Here is an 18,982-nt window from a genome sequence, read left to right as displayed (position 1 = left end):
CTTGTTATAGCAGCAACATGAAACTAATACACTGACAGAGAGCAAGTAACATGATCAAGGGGAGGACGTCAGGGGGTATTGTAAGTAGTAGGAGCATGGCTGCTGCACAAGGACATGCTAAAGACATGAGACTCCAGACTGGAAAGGTAGAACCTGAGAGGATATTGGCTCAAAGTCTAGACCACTGCTGTCCAATAGAATTTTCTGTGATGACAAAAATATTCTATATCTGCACTCTCCAATATGGTAGCCACTACCCACATGTGACTACTGAGAACTTGAAATGTGGCTAGTACTACTAAGGAACTGAATTTTTTATTTGTTTTACTCAATTAATTTATATTTAAATTTTAAAAACCACATGTAGCTAGTGGCTACTGTATTGGACAAAGTCCAAAGGTCTCTACCATTAAAAAGATTGTGGATAAAAGACCCCGAATAGCCAAAGCAATCCTAGGAAACAAGAACAAAGCTGGTGGAATTGCAATTCCTGACGTCAAAATATATTAAAAAGCTATAGTAATCAACACAGTATGGTACTGGTGCAAGAACAGACACAAAGATCAATGGAACCGAATTGAAAGTCCAAAAATAAAACTACACATCTATGGACAGCTAATCTTCTACAAAGGAGCCAAGAACATACAATGAAGAAAGGAAAGCCTCTTCAATAAATGGTGCTGGGATAATTGGACAGCCACATGCGAAAAAATGAAAGTAGACCATTATCTTTCCCCATGCACAAAAATAGACTCAAAATGGACCAAAGACTTAAAGGTAAGACCTGAAACCATAAAACTTCTGGAAGAGAATATAGGCAGTACACTCTTTGACATCAGACTTAAAAGGATCTTTTTGAATACCATGTCTACTCAGACAAGGGAAACAAAAGAAAAAATAAACAAGTGAGACTTCATCAGACTAAAGAGCTTCTGGAAGGCAACGGAAAACATGATCAAAATGAAAAAACAACCCACCAACTCGGAGAAAATATTTACAAATCATATATCCAACAAGGGGTTAATCTCCATAATATATAAAGAACTCACACAAATGAACTACAAAAAAACAAACAACCCAATCAAAAAGTGGGCAGAAGATATGAACAGACATTTTTCCAAAGAAGATATACAGATGGCCAATAGGCACATGAAAAGATGCTCAACATCACTAATCATCAGGGAAATAGAAACCAAAACTACACTTAGGTATTATCCTATACCTGTCAGAATGGCTATAATCACCAAAACAAAAAACAACAAATGTTGGAGAGGATGTGGAGAAAAGGGATCCCTCATCCACTGCTGGTGGAAATGCAAACTGGTATAGCCACTGTGGAAAACAGTATGGAGATTTCTCAAAAAGTTAAAAATGGCAATATCATATGACCTAGCTATCTCATTACTGGGTATCTACCCAAAGAACTTGAAATCAACAATTCAAAGAGACTTATGCACCCCTATGTGCATTGCAGCATTATTCACAATAGCCAAGACGTGGAAGCAACCCAAGTGCCCCTTGACTGATGATTGGATAAAGAAGATGTGGTATGTGTGTGTATGTATATATATATATATATATATATATATATATATATATATATATATATATACGTGTGTGTATATATATATATATACGTGTGTGTGTATATATATATATATATATATATATATATACAATGGAATACTACTCAGCCATAAAAAAGACGAAATCATCCCATTCACAACCACATGGATGGCCCTTGAGGGCATCATGTTAAGCGAAATAAGTCAGACAGAGAAAGACAAACACCATATGATTTCACTCATATGTGGACTATAAACAAACTTACAGACAAAGAGAACAAATCAGTGGTTACCGGGGGAAGAGGGGTGGAGGGTGGGTACAAGGGGTGAAGGGGCATACTTATACGGTATATGACAAATAATAATGTACAACTGAAATCTCACTATGTGATAAGCTATTATGACCACAATAAAAAAAATGATTGTGGATAAAGTGAATACAAACTTATTCATTAAATTCTTCAATGCTAGAGAACTAGCTTGCCAAAAATAGTTTATAACAAATTACAGAAGCACCAACACTTCTCTGGAGACCAGATTTCTCATAACTTCTGCCATAATATAATCACAAACCTAGAAGATGAAAAAAGCATCTATAAACAGCATGTAAAATTGCTATCACAAAACTCATGAACTTCACAGGAGATGCACGGAGTCAATCTTTGGTCAAACAACTGCACATTAGAAGAACCTAGAATACACTGATCTCAGCCTCTGACACCAAAAAGAGTAAAGCTGGAAGGTGAAGGAGATAGAATTTCAAAAGCAAAGAAATCCATTTAATAGAGAAAGACATATTCCTACATGCCTCAGAGGTCCAAGGCAAAAGCAGATGGTCATAATGGCCTCTCTGAGTCACAAAACAAGGTTATATTATGTTCTGAGTCATCCAAGAAGGCAAAGCAGTGAATGATGCAATCTAAAAAAAAGGGAAAGAAAAATTCAACAGAGGAAATGGGTAAATGCAAAACAAAACAAACAACTATCCTTCCACTGTCATGCAAAACTCCTGCTTTGAGGCTTCCAGCCGCTATACTATACCATCCACTCCAGCTCTTTGTCACTGTCACTTACACAGGATTGATATGCACCAGGGTTGATAACTCACTTCCAGGACTCTCTCAGCATTACCATCAACACCATTCTTCACCTTATCCTTTGGCCTTACCTGCCACACAACTTCCAAGTCTGGATCAAGACAATCAGCCACCACTGCTGTTTCTATTTCCAGGCTGCTGAGCCCAGGAGGAGGAACCAACACAATGGTAGAGAGAGAATCATCTTGAAAAGCAGAGTCTCTGTGGAATATTACACAGCAGTTAAATGTGCAAGAAATCTATACGTGCCAACATGGAAAAATATTCAAGGCATATTAAATAAAAAATCAAGTGATATCATACCCCCTAGTATGGCTATAATCAAAAAGATAGAAGCTAACAAGTGTTGGTGAAGATGTGTAGAAATTGGAACCCACATAGGCTGCTGGTGGGAATGTAAAATGGTGCAGACACTTTGGAAAACAGTCTGGCATTCCTCAAAATGTCAAACATAGAGTTACCACATGACCCAGCAATTCTACTCCTAGGTATATACTCAAGAGACATAAAAATATATGCCCACCAAAAAACCTGTAATTTAATGTTCATAACAATATTATTCATAATAGCCAAAAAGTAGAAACAATCCAACATCCACCAACTGATGAATGGATAAACAAAATGTGGTCTATGCATACAGTGGAATATTATTCAGCAACAAAAAAGAATGAGGTTCTGATTCATGCTACAACATGGATGAACCTCGAAAACATTGTGCTAAGTGAAATAAGCCAGTCACAAAAGACCACTTAATTATATGCTTCCATTTATATAAAAGTGCAGAATAGACAAATCTGCAGAGACAGAAAGATTAGTGGTTATTTAGGGTTTGGGGGATAAGGAAGCGATAGCTAAAGGGTACAAGGTTTCTTTTTGAGGTGATGAAAATGTTCTAAAAATTGACTATGGTGGTGGTCACACATATCTGTGAATATACTAAAAAACCACTGAATTGTACACTTTAAATGTGTGAATTGTGTGGCATACGAATTATAGCTCAATAAAGCTGTTTTTTTAAAGTAAGTGATAGAATAATGCATATAAAAATCAAAACTACATATGTATGTTATATAAACATTTGTGAATGTATGTAAATATATAGAAGATGATTTGGAAGGATACGCACCCATCTGTTACCATTGGTTACTCTGGGAGAGGGAAGTGGGATAGCCTTCTGCTTCTCCTCCTTTCTGTTTCTCCTCCTACCACTCTAGTTGTTCTTTCAAGTTGCTTTTGTGGGCATTCCTTCCTCTGCCCATCCCTTTAGAATCTCATTTTACTTTTCAGGCTCTTCTTGAAGTGATCCTGAGACAACACATTTCCCATGGCTGCAACAACCTCCATCCACATCCTGACTCATGCATTCAACAAGTATTCATTGAGCGCCTACAGGTACGGTGCTGGTACCCTTGATTCTTTCCTCTCCCTCATCTCCCAGCCCTCATCCGGCAAATTCCGCCAGTTCTATCTCCAATAAACATATTCATATCTCTCTGCTTCTCTCCATGTCCTTGGCCTCCACCATCATAGAAGCCACTATCATCTCTCCTAGATCACTGCAACAGCCTCCTCCCCGGTCTGCCTGCTTAGAGAGGGCATTCTCCACATGGCAGCCAGAGCCAACTTTTAAAGATGTAAATCAGGTCAGATCAGTCTCTAGCTTCAAAACCTTCCAATTACTTGTATAACATCTAAGCTCTTGACTTTGACCCCACAAGATAGAGTCCCTGCCTAAATCTCTGATATTATCCCATCCTGTTCTCCTTGTCTGCTATGCTCCCAGGTATAATGTGTTCCCTCTTGAGGGTTTTTGCACTTGCCTAAAACGCTCTTTCTCCCGTCATGCACATCTCAGCTCCAATGTCAGCTCCTCAGAGAGGCCTTCCCTGGTCATCCCAACTAAGTATGCCCCAACCCTGGTTAGTGTCTCATCACATCACCTTGTTTTTCCTCCCTAGAACTTACTGTCATCTGAAATTACGTTTCATTTATTGGTTTGCTAGTTTATTATGTCTTCCTCACCACTCGAATGTAAGCTCCATGAGAGTGACGACTCTATTTGCCTTGTTCCTGCTGAATCTCTAGCACTCAGCACAGTACCTAGTAGGTATTCAATGAATATTTGTTGAATGAATGAGTCAGGATATGGATGGAGGTTGTTGAAGCCATGGGAAATGTATGGTCTTAGGATCACTTCAAGGAGAGCCTGAAGAGAAAATGAGATACTAAGGGATGGGCAGAGGAAGGAATGCCCACAAAAGCAACTTGAAGGAAAAACCAAAGTGTTTGACTCCCTGGTTTTTAGCTTACATAACTAGACAGATGGTGGGTGCCATTTGCTGAGACTAGAAGACGAGGGGAGGAGCAAGTCAGGGTAGAGAGTGCTTCAAGAAGTGAGTTTTGGACATGTTAAATTTGAGATGTGTTTTAGTCATCCAACTGGAGATCCTAAGTAGATGGCTGGTTATAGAAGTCTAGACCTCAGTGAGGTGGTCAGGGCTAGAGATGGAAGCTTGGAAATTGAAATTCATCAGCATAAAGACAGTATTTAAAGTCTTAGGAATAGATAGCCTAAGAAGAAAGTGGAGAATTGAGGAAAAAAGGGTGCCTCACGCAGACTTCTAATGTCTCCCACATTTGTATCTCCGGTCCTAACCTCTTTCTTCCATGAATTCCAGAACCACTATCAAACTATCTTACATATTATCAACATGTCCCAAAATGACTCCATAGATTTACTCTCCAAAACTGGTTCTCCTTCCGTATTCTCTATCACTTATTCATCAGTCGATTGGATCTCTTCCTACATCTCCAGTACCATTCCCAACCTTTCCATCCCCATGACAGTTACCTTAGTTCATCAATCTCACCAGTGGTCTCATACCTGGATTATTACAATAGTCTCTTAACTGGGATCTCTGCCTCCAGTCTTGCCCCTGACTGCTGCCAGTGGGGTCCTTCTAAAATGCCTTGATCTTAGTAACTTCCCTACTTAAAACCCTTTTACGGTTTCTCATTGTTCAAGATAAAGTACAAATTCTTAAATCTAATTTATAAGGTCTTTCAGGATCTGCTTCCTGCTGACTTTTTCAATCTTATCTTCCTCTTACTCCTTCTCTCTTACATCCTAGACATACCAATTTATCAGTTGCCTTTAGTTCTATGGACTCATCATCCTTGTTTCTGTCTCCAAACATGTACCTGCAATGCAGCCCCCCACCACGTGTTCTCCAGCTCTATGAAAAGTTTCCAGATTGCCCTCCAACCAAGCCAACTTGATCTCTTCTTTCTTCATGTCACCTCAGTATCTTGTGCATGCTTCTATCTTTACTGTCTATAACACCTTATTGTACTTAGATATTCATGTATCCTTCTCCCTCTACTAGCCTATAAGCTTACTGAGGGCAGGGATGGTACTTATTTAACTTTGTTTTTCTAGCACCTAATATAGTGTCTAGCATATGGTAATCACATCAGCCAATATTTATCAAGTGCTTATCAGTGCCAAGCAATTCTGTGCTTTACATGTATTGATTCATTTAATCTTTACAACAACCCTATGAAGTAGGTACTATTATTGTACCCAACTGACAAATAAGGAAATAGGGACAGAGAAGTTAAGAAACTTGCCTGGTCACACAGCTACTAAGTAGTGGATACAAGCCCAGGTAGTCTAGCTCCAGAGTCTATGCTTGTAATCACTAGTTTCTCAGTAAAGAGTCAGTAAATGTTTGTTCAATGAATGAGAAATTGGGAATGTGGGCATGTGATCTTTTCATGATTCTGACCTTGACTATTTCATCTTTTCTTTCATTTTAAAATCTCATTTCGTTCAGAGCTCAGACACAATAAAGTTGCAAAATCAAATAACAGATCCTTTGCTATGGAGCTCAAGCGAGTCAATAAGGGCAAATGTCATTATCCTCACACCTCTAGGCACTAGCAAGGTAGGTTGATTTACTGGTGTTCAGTGACTAGGGCCAAAGTACAGGAAAGTAAGATAGGACTAAACATCATAACATCTTCACATCAAAGCATCATAACAGCAACCATTTACTGAGAGCTCCATAGATGCCAGGCACTTTGTTACAAGTTTCACATGGATTATCTCATTGAATCTTTTTAACAGCCCTCTGTGATGTAGGTACTGTTATGATCTCCATCTTACAGATGGGAAAACAGGCTCAAAGAGATTAGGGAACTTGTCCAAGGTTGCAGAGTCAGTAAAAGGCACAGCAGGATTTATGCCAGGACTGCCTGAGTGCAGAGTCTGTGCTTTAAACCAGCGGAGGAGACCGCCTCCACGTGCCTGTGTCAACTGTGACTCTAGAGCTCAGCTGCCCCCATCGGACACATGTGGCTAGGCAAATTTAAATTGATTAAAATTAAATACAATTTAAAACTCAGTTCCTCAGTCACACTAGCCACATTTCAAATGCTCAAAAGCCACATGTGGCTAATGACTACCATATTAGCGAGCACAGACAAAGAATATTTCCCTCATCGCAGAAAGTTTTATAGGACAGGGCCACGCTAGAGTGTGCTCTCTATGACAGGGCAGGCTTGACAAGCTTCTTCCAAGTGCTGTACCCTTCTCTTCAGTCTGCCAGTCTGGATCTTCTCTCTTCAGACTCTCGGGGAAACTTTGAGGCATATGTTAAGGTAATAACTTTCATTATTGTCCTCTCCATCATTCATCTCCTCAGCAGTATCACCCTTTCTATCCACTGCCTGCAATTCATCCTCATGCCCCATCCCAATTGCCCCCTCCCTTCTCTAGTTCTGGGAATGCACAGGTCCTGTTGTTATTCATTCTCATCCTGCCTCCAACCTAGATGATTGGGTGGGGAACAGACACTTTACAGCCACAAGTATGAAAGATCTCCCAGAAGTAAAGATCCCTGACTGCTGTGTGCAGCCACACCCTGTTTCATCACCTCCTACCTGCTCAGCTCTCCAGAGGGAGAGCTCACCCTAACCATGGCCCAGCTGGCTGCTGAGGTGCAGCCTCTTGTGGCCATTATGACTCCAATATGATTTTGAAGCTGGTGAAAAGGACCTGGAACCGTTTTAAAATCCCATGCTATTCAATGTAAATGAAATTTAATAGGATGCTAGAAGGCAGGCAAGTTATAATCTGCTCTGCACACAGGGACGAGTGGAGAAGAAAGGAGACAAAGCACCCAGGGATAGGAGAGCTAAATAAGGTACCCTCAATTACCCAAGGTCATGGAGAACAGACATGGCAGGTTATTAAAGCCAGTCACTAATCCAAAAGGCACTCTGGAATGCATTATATGACCCATCCACATCTTACCTCCGGACCCCAGCAGATTTATTCCACTAATTCACTTTTCTCAGGCTGACATTAAAATGAGTATAAATTTTCCAAGCTGATTCTGGCTGATGACTAGAGGACGTGGGCGACAACATGCAGACTGAGAAGGGTAAAGACAGCCTAAAATGATAGATTTGCCACAGCAAATCTCAACGTAAGTATTTGAGAATTACTTGTACACACTGCCCAAAGAGGGATTCTGCCTGTCAAGGTGACTTAAGAGTTGAGCCACCTAAGACTCTTCTTGGAGGCCCACAAGAAAGACGTATTAAATAGTCAAGTCTGGGGTCTCAAGCTGCATGTCTCTGAGACCATAATGCTGTCAGTCACACGGTATAGAGTGGCCAAAATCAGAGACACCCTGCTGATTCCCAAAAGACTATCATGCAGAAGCAACTTCAGTCCAGCTCATGCCACTTAACAAGGAGCTGCAGCAGGGAAAGGAAGGCTGGAGGGGCTCTGCCCCGCCCCTGTGATGTGTGTGCCATACGACCTCTGAAAGTACAGCTGTAAAATGGGGACAGTAAGCAACATTCAGGATTCTGGTTCAGTTATGCTTGAAGTGGTTATAGCAGAGTGACAACAGAGCATGGAAAGGACTAGGGGCCAGAAGACAGAATCAACGTTCCTGAAAGCAAGAGTACTCACTGGAGATATTTATTGGTCTCTTCTCTCTGAAGGGGAGAAAGTAGGTCAACAGACTCAAAGAACTGTGACCAGAACAGTGGGTCTGAGAGGGAGTCATTCACTGAGCCCTGCCAAGATGAAGCAGTAAGAGACACGCCTTTCATTTTAAGGCGTTCGGCTGAGGTCACTTGGCTTTGGGAAAAACTCGGGCTGTTGATCCCTTGGTGTTTATTCCCTGCAGGCCCTAGGAGCTGGGTGCAAGGGGAGGCTCGCATTTTAAAACCAACATCTAAATGGTTGGCTGGCATGAGCTGGCAAGCAAAGGAATGTTTATGAGCAAACTGTGTGCCTACTTTGGCTTTCAGACAAGGTGGACAAGGCTGGGGGCAGCTTGGCTAAATATAGACAGCACGGAGAGGCCTAGGAAGCAGGAGAGCTAGGTTTCATTTCCAGGGCTCTCAGTTAACCTTGGGACAAACTCCCTGAGTGTCTTTCTTTCATATACTGATTTGTTCTTAGTAAGGCAGGAATATTGAATAAGTTTTCCCAGGCCTAGAAAAGAAGTCACACTGAGTCTGCTGCATTTTCTTGCCACATCTTCCCTCAAAAGATCCAAGTTTGGGGAAAAGATTGGTCATCAGGTGGAAGGCAGAGTAGCTCATATACTTATGGAAACAGTACAAAGCTATGATGACCCACAGGGAGCCACAAGTTCTCCTGGACTAACCAAGGTTGCTGCCCAATCCGAGCCAGAAGGTGGCTACCTGACCCCTGGTATGGAGGCAGAGGTGGTAGAGAAACACACAAGAGGTGCCAAAGCAGAACTCTTGTTGCATAATGCCTGGCTATGAGGCAAGCAGTGTGAAACACAGATATTTAGGTAGGGAATTTTAGTAGGAAATTCAGAAAGCAGACAGTTCCTGTCCTTTGTCACTGCCCATATGCCATTCCCTTCTTCAGCAAGATTCTACTTGTACAGAAACAAGGAACCCAGATCAAGGCAGCTGTTTTTCCAGTCTGTAGTTAGGCGGCAGTGTTCTTAGGAAAAATCTGGACTAGTCATGGAGCAAGGGAAGCCAAGCCCAAGGAAACTGTTTAGTATTTCCTGCCTCAAGACCCTTGGCTCTACCCTCATTCCTGGACACTTCCACCAGGAGTATCTCTATGTGCCAGGAATATCTGAGAGGAGCTACTATTTTTTTCTGATTATAAATTGATAAGCGGTTACTGTATAAAATTAAGAGCATAAAGGAAAATATAAAGTAGAAAATAAAAATCACTATAATCCCATCACTTAAAGATTAATATTAACAGCCTTTATGTAAATCCAGAGTACTGAGGCCTAGATTCAAGCCCTGGCTCTATTGTTTACTTACAGCGTGACCTTGAGCAAGTTACATAACCTTTCTGAACCTCAGTTTTTTTATCCACAATATGAGAATAATCATAGTCCTCACCTTAAAGTGTTGTTGCAAGGATGAGAGAATTTATATAATTTATGTAAGGATGTTTAGTAGTCCCTGACAAATAGGAGTCCCTGGCAAACCAATAAATGTTGGCCATCATTGTCATTATTCTATGTGCCTATATTCAAAACCATCCATATTGATGGCTGTGTAATATTTCATCTCGTGATGGTACTCTTTCCCTAGTGTTAGACATTGATGTTCTTTCCAAGATTTCACTATTACAAAACTTCTGCCAGGAGCATCCTTGCACATGTACCTTCTTGTACATCTCTGATCATTTCCTTAACATAAATTTCCTAGAATTGAGTGTACTGGGTAAAAGAGCATGAACATTTTTAGGCCCTTGTTACAGACTGCAAAATGGCTTTCTAGAAAGGTTGTGCTCATTTACATTTCCGCCAGCAGGGCACATAAGTACCCATATCTTCATACTTTCACCAACACTGAGTAACAACATTTTTTTTACAGTCTCTGCCAATTTGATAGGGAAAAATGGTATTTTGTTTCCATTTGTATGACTTTGATTATTAAGGGACAATACACATCTTAAGCTAACTCTCTTAAACTTATACAAGAACTCACATGTTCCCAGAGACAAAATCCATAACAAAGTCTTGAGGGATCCTGAAATGAAAACACACAGCGGACATTTGCATAAAAATAATTCACATTTGAGTAATTGATACATTTATTTTTTAACCATTTTTAATTGCAAAATATGACATATAGAACACTGCATATCTTAATAGAGTATTATAAAGTAAATATTTTTTTATTATCATCTAGGTCAAGAAATAGAACTTCGCCAGCTACCTCAGAAGCCTGACACGTACCCCATCCCAATCCTAAAATTAACCACTCTGCTAACTTTTATGGTAATTCCTTCCTTGCTTTTCTTTATAGTTTTATCATCCAAGTTGCAACCTTAAACATTACAGTTTAGTTTTGTCTTTTTAAAATATTTTAAGTCTCTTTCACTTAGTAACTGATATACTTGTAATAAAAATTACAGTGGATTATAATAGCATATAACTTCAAAAAGCAAATGCTCATCTTTTTTTTTTTGAAATTTTATCTTTTTCCTTTTTCTCCCCAAAGCCCCCCGGTACATAGTTGTATATTCTCCGTTGTGGGCCCTTCCAGTTGCGGCATGCGGGACGCTGCCTCAGCGTAGCCCTATGAGCAGTGCCATGTCCGTGCCCAGGATTCAAACCAACGAAACACTGGGTCGTCTGCAGCGGAGCACGCAAACTTAACCACTTGGCCACGGGGCCAGCCCCTAAATGCTCATCTTTTTTTAAATGGTGATTTACAGACACATAAAAACATATACAATTTCCCCAGTCATATGAGTAAATAAATTACTCTGCCTCAAACTTAACATATCACTTTGATATAGTTACATGTGTTGGTTCAGTTTTGAAGTGCTGTCACTAATGTCAGTATAGTTTTAACATTTTTCATTCAAGCTTACAAGTCAGTTACAAGTCAGGATTCTGATTTTCAATCTTTTCTTTTTCACGACCTATTAGATAGGTCAGAGTTCTTAGTTGCAAACTACAGAATCTACTCTTATGAGTTTAAGCAGAAAGGAAATTTATTAAACAATATTAGACACTCCACAGGATCTCTTGAGACCCATAAAGCCAGGCAGGCTCTGAAGAAGCCAGAAGCACAGTGCAAGCATACCGTTGGTGCTGCTCTGGCAAAAACACCACTGTCACCACCCTGGAGAAGGCATCAACTGCCCATGATCATTGCCTTCCATTTGGAATTTCCAGGCTGCTGGTATCTCCCTTTGAACAGCCCCTAGAAGCCCATCAAACAGAACACTGGGCTGCAGAGATTCTAGCTGCTTGATGTGGCCTCTCCATTGCTTGTTGGTTTTTTCTGTCCAGAATGCTGACATGTCCTATGTTGGGTAGCGGAAAGCACAGAAAAGATTTCTGTATATCTTACCTTTTTCTACTCAACTCTTCAATAGAATGTAAACCTTAAGGGCAGAGACAAGTGCATCACTTTTAAGTAATCAAATAGTGACTATTTATTATGTTCTACATTCATCGAAAAGTATTTCTTAAATGCCTACTCTGATTCTGGCGAAGTGCTAAGTGCTGGGGATATCATTGTGGATAAGACAGAAAAGGGTCTTCTCATGGAAGCAACCTAAGTGCCCATCAACAGACGAATGGATAAAGAAGATGTGGTACATATATACAATGGAATACTACTCAGCTGCAAAACAGAACAAAATCATTCCATTTGCAATAACATGGATGGACCTTGAGGGAATTATGTTAAGTGAAATAAGCCAGCGAGAGAAGGATAATCTGTGTATGACTCCACTCATATGAGGAATTTAAAATTATGGACTAAGAACAGTTTAGTGGATACCAGGGGAAAGGTGGGGTGGGGGGTGGGCACAAAGGGTGAAGTGGTGCACCTACAACACGAACGACAAACATTAATGTACAACTGAAATTTCACAAGATTGTAACCTATCATTAACTCAATAAAAAAAAGGAAAGAAAGAAAAGGGTCTTCTCTCACGGACTTACATTCTAGGCAGTGTTGAGTGACAACAAATATATAAACAAATAAATAATCATGATTTCAGATGAGAGGAGAGGCAAGTCTACCTTAGATAGGGCGGTGGGAGATCACCTGCATGAGGGGCTGACAGTGGAAGTAAACATAAAGGATGAGAAGGATCCAGGCATTTGAAGAGTTAGGGGAAGAACAGGCCTGGGAGAAGGAATATCACATGAGGAGTAAACAGACCCACTCACTGAGACTGAGACTAGAGCATGATGAGTGAGCAGGGGAGTAAAATGTTTGACTTTTAATCCAAGTATGTTGAGAAGCCATTGGAGGTTGTGAATAGCAGGGAGTGACACAATCTAGTTCACATTTTGAAGGATCACTCTGAGTAGCGAGTGGAGAACAGGGCAAAGGGGAGACAAATAGAAACATTTAGAAGGAAGTAATCCAGATGAAAGGTGATAGTGGTTTAGACCAGGGTAGTTAAAAGAATGAGAGATGGTCATGTTTGGGATATGCCTCAGAATTAGAATCAACAGGAATAACTGATCAGCTGTGGGAGATGAGGGGAAGAGGAGAATCAAGGATAACACCCAGATTTGAGGGATTGAACGATAGAGTAAATGATGCTGACAGTTACTGAGATGAGAAGAGAAGGGTAAGGGGGGCAGAATTCGAGTTCAGATTTTGAAACTGAGGTATTGCATTGAGGTACCAGTATCTATGGGACTGGACATGGCAAGTAGATAGCAAAATTTTATATAAGTCTTAAGCTCAGACGAGAGGTCAGGTCTTGTGTTACTCCATGCTAAGTACTCTGAGAGGATACATGAAATGTGTAAGACACAGTTTGGAAGAAAGAGTTAACACAGAAGGTCTAGTCGATCAGTCCTTGCATGTCTCCAGGGCAGCCTGGAATCATAATTGACCCTAGACCTACCCCTGGGAATATGGCCCTCACAAGGTTCTTTATGTCTTTGATTGATGATGATGTTTCATACGTCCAGAGCAATGGGGCCTGTTGTACCAGCTCATCAGGATTTCTCAGGATTGTTTAACAAGGTTAAAGATGTACCTGGTTTTGATGTTGGAGTCCTGAGTTTCATCTCATAAAAGCCTCTGACCCTGAAACTTCTGTACACTTTCCTGGGCTGAGACATTTCACAGGTGTCCCTGTAGTTTGCTGGTAGCTACTCCTGTGTGGCTCTGGATGGGGAAGGACTCGGAAGCCTGTGCCTGAGTGATGAATATATTTGTCCTACTGCCTTTCTCTGTACCCTTTCCTGTAATAAACCTTAGCTGTGAGTAAAACCTGCTGTTGTATCTTGTGAGTCCTTCTAGTGAATCACTCAACTTTGAGTGGTTGTGGGACCCCCTAAAACACAGCCTTTGCCCTCAGGGAGCTTAAGTTTTAGCTGGAGAGGAGAAACCAACATATATGAAGCAACAGCAGACCCAAGCAGGACAATATAGAACAGTCAGCCTGAGGATAGGAACTAGCCCTTATTCATCTTTGTACCTTTGTAAATAGGGCTGGGTAAATTGGGAGGTTCGCAATAAAAGTTTGCTGAACTTAATGGAAGAGGTGGAACTTGCTGGATGGGTAGGATTTTGAATAAGCTACGAGGAGAAGGAGGGCGTGCCAATTGGAGAAACAACTTGATGTAGGCCCAAAAGTAAGAACAGGCAGGGTTTGTTTGTAGAAAGCTGTCTTCTTAGTCTCCCTGCTTCACAATGCCTGGCTCAGTCACCAAACAGTGGGCAGTTAATAAAGTCTGCCACTTGTCTGGTGTCCCTGTCCAAATTTGTTGCCACACCCTTTTTAGCCTCTCCCTGCTTTTTCTGGGCAGTGCTAAGGATGAGAGGTGATGACACAGCATATTCCTTCTGCAGCCAGTCAAGTCACTTGCAAGAGAGTAAACTGAGGCTGAGATATCTAGTTCCAAATGTCACTGTGTCATGGACGGCTATCTGGGCTGATCTGATCTCCTTGTGATTCAGTGATTAAAATTCCAGAGGGGACTACAATAACCCTATTAATCCTGAATTCTACATGTCAGTTCCAAAAGCAAAACTCCTAGAACTTATGCAAATCTAACACAATCTTTCCATATTCCCAGGGCAGCTTTCAAAAGAAATAGATTAATAACTGCTTTACCAAAAGAGAATTTCAGGTGAAGGGAGACATGGATACTGAGGAAAAGAAAAGACACTCTCAGAAAGGAACAAAAACATTCCAGGAAAAGAGAATGGAAGGTTTAGCGCTTAGACCTCAGAGACCATCGAATGCAACCATTGCCCCGCCCCCAGCAGATGAATAAGAGGTCTGTCTAAGATCACACAGCAGTCCACAGCTGATCCAGGACCAGGACCCAGTTTTCCTGATTCCCAGTCCAGTGTTCCACCACATTTTAGTGCCCTATTTAGTAGTTCCACCACCACAGGAATCATCCCCAAAGAAGGTGGATGCGGTAAATTTCCCAGTTAGCAAGCATCCCTCGGTGAAACATGTTAACGGCCAGAACAGGGAAGGGAGGCAAAAGGCCAAGCCATGGCATTACAATTACAAGGGCTAAGTGAGACATGTTTCTGACTGCTTTATGGGCTCTGCAGCCTCATCGCTTCTTTGCTTTGAGCCAAGTCAATCATACTCTGTGTCATGGAGTAGGGGGCCAAGGGAGAGGAGTGAACAAAACAGAGCTTCCTGCTGGCAGAGGTACGTGGCCAAACTATTAATCGACCAGCAAAAGGAGGGAAGTAATTCAGATGCATATGACAGCAGTAGAAAGCCCTGGACCAACCAGCATCCTCCCACCCAAGGCCTGCCAGTTCACAGCAGCTGGTCAGAAAGCTCATGGCCATGCGAACAGGATTGGCTGCCAGAGCGGAATCTGCACACCAGCCTCTGTGCCTTGCCCAGACTTCTGACTCAGAGGTAGTGACAAATAGGCTGGGCTGGTTCATCAACACAGTGAACCCAGGCGACAAGCTGGCAGTGACTTCTCTGAGGACTGAAGTCACTTCCTGTTTGGGACCCCAAGCCCTGAGCTGCATTCCCACACAGCTCAGGCTTCCACAGAGGATCACAGGTGGCTCCTAAGCCAATTGAAGAAATGTGAGAAAAAGCCAACGGGCAGTTGAAGGAGCCTCGGTGAAGTTTGAAATGTGACTCTCTATGAGTACCAAATCAGAGAACGAATGAATGCAGCATTCAAGCCACATTCTTACTCAATTCCTGAATCACTTTCACAAAATGAGTGTTAGTTTCAGCCCCTCTCAGGGCTTCAGATCCTTAAAAAAGCACTATATTGTCATTACAGGAAATATCTCATAATTCTGGTTTAGATGAGGTATGGCAGAGTTGGAAATAACTGGATTTATACAGATAAGGGAATCTTATCCTTTAAACACCAAAACTTTCAAACAGTATTTTTGATGACATGAAATATACATGTATACGTTACATGCTTCCCAGATTTCTTAACCCACTCAAATCTTTTTCCAGCCAACTCAGAGTAATCAGAATCAACATCCTTTATTATGTTATGCTATTTTGTTTTTCTGTCTCTTTTCAGGATATCAGGCCTTCAGCAGGCACTTCCCCTGTCAGTTTGTCTGAGCTTCTTCCCCCCTCTCTCCCACTCCAACATCTCTTCCTGTTGCTTCTAATCTGTATGGCTAGGAAACCAGATTACAAAACTCTTTAGAGCTAGGTTATAAACAAGGCACTAGAAAAGGCCTGGGAAATAAAGTTTGTGGCTTTAGTGCTACCTCTGTGTGTTTGAGGGAGTTTGCAGCTATTTCTTCCTTCCAGGTTTGGGGCGAATTTCCAGAGAACAGAAGGTGCCAGAAGCCTGGCCTAGGGTTAAGTGTTGTGCTACTGAATATCTGCTGGGATCAGGCCAGGCCTCAAAATCCCCTGTCCCCACACCAACTCCCTGGCTCAGACAGCTGTGAGTGACAGAAAATTAGGAAGAATAACTAAGAATAAACATGAGGCCATGCCAGACTCCTCTTTCAGAAATGAAGTGCTGACAAAGCAGGGGCCACATTGGCTTGGGAATCTGCTCTAACCTCCAACAGAGGAGCATCTCTGCGTTGTTCCCAGAACTGTGAAGCGCTGAGGAAATTTAAAAGGTGATCTCTCGTGCTTAGGCAGACCAGGAAGGAAACAAAATGACATAAAAAATGCACTGATCAATTTTTAAGTCTACAATACCTTACTGTTAACTATAGGACTATGTTGAACAGCAGATCTCTGGAACTTACTCATCTTGTATTGTATAACTCTGACTTTATGCTCACTGAACAACAACCGCCATGTCCCTGTCCCCGCATTCCGATAACCACCACCCTAGTGTCTACTTCTATCCCTTTGACTATTTTAGATGCCTCAGATAAGAAGAATTAAGCAGTATTTGTCCTCCTGTGATTGATTTATTTCACTTAGCAGAATGTCTTTAGGTCCATCCACATGTCCAAACTCACCAAATTATATATATTAATTATTTACAGTTTTTTGTATACCAATTATACCTCAATGAAGCTGGGGAAAAATGATAATCTATGGGCTCTACCTTCAAGCCAAAAAATGCACAAATCAAAAGTAAGCTAAATAAGATGAATTTTGAAGTTTCTTAACTGCAGCAATACTTAAGATTTTTAAGGTCTTTCTTAAAAATCTTGGGAGAAAAGCAACACATAATTTACAATGTATTAGCAATAGCCATCACATGTTCTATATTTGTACAATTTAGAAACCACTTTCATAGTCATTGCTTCATTTGATAAAGTGCAGAGAAAGTCATTCTCCCTCCCACCCTCAGCCATCACTTGTTACTTTAAGAAGCAACCTTCGAAAATTTCTATTGTCTATAACATTATTGACAGCTAAATCCCCACTGTGTCCACATCCTCTCTAGGCAAGGACTACCACAGGGTTCTGCTGGGAGAGCTGCACCAGGCCCCAAAGGCCCAGCTATGCACAGGATATAAAAGAGGGATTGCCTAGATGCTGGGGTCCCGGCCTTCCGGGGACCTCTAACCCCAGAGATCTTGCCTCTGATAGACCATTAACACCCACACAATGTACAGCAGTCTCCTTTAGCCTGTTCTACTGTCATTTTTAGCCCAGGATAGAGGTGATAACGCAAAATCCACAGGCCATCATTTCATTATTTTGGTCAGGACATCAAACAACCAGCAGGATGATGGTAATGGAAAAGTTATTTATCTCTGAACCTTGATTTGACCATTCTTAAAATAGGTGGAGTAAAACTTGCCCCTACATAGTTTCCAGATATTGGAGATGATAAACAAAGTACTACAACAGAGTATTTTAGTTTTTAAGGTGAATTACTCTGAGGTCCTTGAAAAGATCACAGAAGTCTGAGAGATTCTAACTGGCTAAAAGTTAAATATCTTCAATCACTTAAAAATTTTACTAGGACCAGCCCCAGTGTCCTAGTGGTTAAGTTCAACATGTTCCACTTCACTGGCGTAGATTTAGTTCCCAGGTGTGGACCTATACCACTCGTCTGTCAGTGGCCATGCTGTGGTGGCAGCTCACATATAAAAAGATGAAGATTGGCAATGGATGTTGGCTCAGGGTGAATCTTCCTCAGTGGAAAAAAAACCTTTTACTAGAAATCATACACAACATCTCAAACCAAAGATAGTGAAAAGAGGAAAAAACTTAGGATTTGATGTTGGTGAGGGGGAGGAAACCTAGTGAGGAAAGTGGCAATCAACAGCAGGGGTATGAAATAGGAAGAAGAAGACAGGAAAAAGCCAAATTGAAGAACTGAAAGTTTGTCATTGGGAAAGAAAGGGGAAATGTAAACAGCAACCGTCAAACAACATTTTCCCAACTAGAATTAAAAGATTATGTAAAGAAATTTTTTAAGTGGTTCAATCTGGAATAATTGAGAAACAATTAAGAACACATTATAAAAGACATAATACTTATATGTGTGAAATAAATTTAAATGGTAAACTCCAACAGAAGTGAATGCTGCACCTGGGTCTTAAAAATTTTCTAATCAAATGTAAGTTTGGCAGTGATTCTATAACGGGATGAGATTTATATTTAAGAACTGACCATTTGGGTGAGTCTCATCTAGATTCAAGATGATAAGATCCACACAGAGTATAGCAATAAAACCAAGGTGGGGGGGAGTCAAATACAGCTCTTCCTAGCCCCTACTTCCGTACATTTCTGTTCCTCCCACCCTTCTAAGCTAACCAGCTAATCAGCCAACCAGCCATTCTGTGGATAACTTACTTACGTCTGACTTAGGACCTACCCTTCAGAAGGGTATATATGCCAGAGGCAAGGAAGCTGAG

General features: G+C 41.1%; 1 protein-coding gene across 7 annotated transcripts in view; it reads right to left on the bottom strand.

Annotated features, from left to right (window-relative positions):
- The window catches only part of LONRF3 (LON peptidase N-terminal domain and ring finger 3), a 152,949-nt gene that overhangs the window by 117,646 nt on the left and 16,321 nt on the right, over positions 1–18,982 (bottom strand). For 6 of the 7 annotated variants that reach the window (XM_070606012.1, XM_070606007.1, XM_070606008.1 and 3 more), the window contains exon 6: positions 10,679–10,720. The gene's annotated coding sequence lies outside the window, so the exon portion shown is untranslated. Of the gene's footprint in view, positions 1–2,733; positions 2,868–10,678; positions 10,721–18,982 lie in introns of those variants that run through there. The other variant, XM_070606015.1, reaches the window with a different exon arrangement.

Source organism: Equus przewalskii, chromosome X (genome assembly GCF_037783145.1).
Source record: "Equus przewalskii isolate Varuska chromosome X, EquPr2, whole genome shotgun sequence".
Lineage (NCBI taxonomy): Eukaryota > Metazoa > Chordata > Mammalia > Perissodactyla > Equidae > Equus > Equus przewalskii.
This window is presented reverse-complemented; position numbering and strand designations above follow the sequence as displayed.